Here is a 3,464-nt window from a genome sequence, read left to right as displayed (position 1 = left end):
ACAAATTCAACAATCAACTGATTAAGTCAAGGAGGCAAACCACAACTGATTAAGTAGGCCCATTTTATTTCAACAATGTAATGTTTATACAACTCAAAGACTTAACTACAAAGTTTACAACACCAACCAACTGTAAAACCCTCTGGAAGTGTAACTGTGTCACGTGGCAGACCTTGACCTTAGCAGCATCCTGGAACTCCTCACCTTTTGTTACTTAGGAAGAAAAACATGAAATGACAGAATGAGCTTCACAAAGCTCAGTGAGTGGTAAGCAACTTCTAGAGTCTATTTCAACTCATAAATAACAAGCATATCATAAATACGAGGTTACATTCAAACCTCCACCTTGAGTGAGTCTGGTCTCAACTCTATCTACGAGCACGGTAGATAGCTAAACTGATAACTATTTAGAATGAGTATGATGTCTACCTACACACACGGTAGATAGATGACAGTTACTAAATACAATGCTTACTCTTTACGTTTTCTTTGTCTCCTATATGCATATAGCTCCCCACTCATGGGNATAGATGACAGTTACTAAATACAATGCTTACTCTTTACGTTTTCTTTGTCTCCTATATGCATATAGCTCCCCACTCATGGGCTCAGAAGCTAGCCCATCGGCCCTCTAACCATCCAATATAAGGATCCTTCCACAGGCTCAGGAACTAGATCTCTCGGTCCCCTGACCATCCCGTGAGGTTTTGCTTACGGGCTCAGGAACTAGGTCTATTGACCCCTTGACCATCCCGATCACATAATCTCATTCCCATGCTAGATACTCATTAATAACATAAGAATATACAATTTACTCTAAAATATAGGCTTTAATACTCAAAGGAAAGTACCACTCACCTTGGTCGTTTAGGAACCTTCCTCTCTAGAAGTTCCTTGATCACCTCGGGTTCCCCTTGAACCCTAAATTCCAGATTCAAATTAAAGCTCAGGTTACTCATAGTTCTAAGCTTTATCTCGAGTTACTTCCTTCTACAAATATGCTCTCAAATGTCTCAGGAAGCGTACCTCAAAATCTTAGCTCATAACTCCTCGTGGTTTGGCCGGCAACATTAAAATATCAAGACTGGCCCAGCTTACCCGACAGCTCGACCCCTATGTCTTGTCCTCATTCTCCAGCCCGATTACTTGGAGCTTCTTCTCCGAAAATCCTACCTTGAAAATGAGACTTATGTAGCTTTCAGATGGCTTTGAAATCACTTTAAACGCACGAGTATTCTGGGAGAACTCCTCGTCCTAATTTGATGCTACTTCCTGTCCTTTTTGTCCGACAGCATCTCTCCTCTTGGAACCTCTTCGCATGGTCTTGCTACCAATGCATAGTCTCATACCAATTCACTCTTCTTTATGTCCTTTGAAGAGAATTTTAGTTCTCATCTGAAGTCCTTGGCCCTATTTATAGGCGTCCAAGATTGCTCTAAAGCCGACACCTCCTACTTGACCGCATGTCCAAGTGTCTCTTCCCTACACTATCAACGCAATCTTGCATTAGCGTAACCCACTTGCTCCTCTTTTACCAATGCATAGTCTTCAACTTTGCATGCCTTCTATGCATCCACTTCATTTGATTAAGGCTTAAGATTTCTTCCCAACAAGCCACATGTCTTGATGACGTCCTTGAATGCGTCCATCCTCCATATGCGTTTATCCTTCATATGCGTTCATCCAACTTCATATGCATTCAACTAGGATATTAACCAACACTCCTTCAATGCATAGTACTAGCCTTGCCCTATGTGTCCACATGCTCTCGGATGTCTAACGCATAACACATCACCAACGCATAGCACATCACCAACGCATAGCACATCACCAATGCATAGCATATTACCAATGCATAGTACATCACCAACGCATAGTGAAGCACTGCCACATCCATCGCATCCATCGCTGCTTACCATCACATAGCACGACCGCGTCCATCGCATCCATCGCAACATACCATCGCATCCATCGAGCAACATCACCTCATGCCACTGCCGCATCCATCGTATCCATCGCATCCATCGCTGCATGCCATCACATACTACCCAACGCATTCTTTCGGCCGCATGCCTCCAACGCATTCCTTCGGCCGCATGCCTCCATCGCATACTACCAACGCATTCCTTCGGCCGCATGCCTCCATCGTATACTAACAAAGCATTCCTTCGGTCGCATGCCTCCAATGCATAGCACTGCTCTATGTCATCAACACATAGNCAAAGCATTCCTTCGGTCGCATGCCTCCAATGCATAGCACTGCTCTATGTCATCAACACATAGCACTGCAGTATGTCATCACTGTGTGATACCAATGCATAGTGCTACTGTATACCATCGGCGCATACTCCCATCACCTCATGCTATCCATCGCCACATGTTATCCATCGCTGCATGCTACCAGCGCATCACTCTCGCGTCCAACGCATCCATCATGCCTGCTTCCATCGCCGCATGCCTCTATCCATTGTATCCATCACATCCAACGCATCCATCGCATCCATCGCGTCCAACGCATCCATCGCATCCAACGCATCCATCACGTCCAACGCATCCATCGCATCCAATGCATACAACATTCAGCGCCCTTGGATGTGCAACTTGAGGCTACCGCATGTGTTGTTCTAACCTCTTCAAGCCCTTGGCTGCTGCATGCACTACTAACCTCCCAAATAACCTCTCAAAGTCTAATGGCCAATGCATGGCACACACAAACGCATTGTCAATGCATGAAAAACTCTTGGCAATGCCTCTTACGAATACTTCGGCCAATCATGCGTCCAACCTTACAAACACATGGTTGCCTTCTCAACTTCTGCGTTAATGTCTTCTAACATTTAACGCATGGGTCCTTTGAACTTACACTTAGTCAAATTTCACCAATTAAAGCTTAACTCAAAACTACTCAAGAAAAATCTATTCAACACTTAGAAATTTCCTTCACTTCAACATAGGATTTAACTTCCACCTAGTTAAATTTCCTTAACCACCTACTTCAGTAGGGAAAATGGAAATTCGGGTTTCACATCAGTGAAACTAAAGAAACAAGAGTAATTTTGGGGGTAAAATAGAGATTTAACCCAACCGTTATTACGAACAACCTGTGAACAGTTAACTTACTAATCATGGTTCTATCAAGTGGACATAATATATATCTACAGTGGGGGGAGTTCAGCTATGAGTTTTAGTGGAATCAACTATTAGTTAACGAATGGGGGTTAATTCGGTCTAATGAGTTTAGCCGATTAATCTCATATCGTTGGAGCTCATGATCTGTAGGTCTACGAGGTCCCCCTACTAGCTCGTAAATAGATTAGCTCCAGAATAGCGTGATAAGTTAATTTGAAATATTCGAATTAGAATTAAATAAATTTGGAGAAGTAATATTTAAATATGATTTAAATATTTGAAGATGGAATTGTGTAAAAATTAATTTAATATTTGATATTAAATTAATTAGAATT

The sequence above is a fragment of the Benincasa hispida genome, chromosome 5 (genome assembly GCF_009727055.1).
Source record: "Benincasa hispida cultivar B227 chromosome 5, ASM972705v1, whole genome shotgun sequence".
Lineage (NCBI taxonomy): Eukaryota > Viridiplantae > Streptophyta > Magnoliopsida > Cucurbitales > Cucurbitaceae > Benincasa > Benincasa hispida.
The sequence above is the reverse complement of the archived record's forward strand: the minus strand, read 5'-3'. Positions refer to the sequence as shown.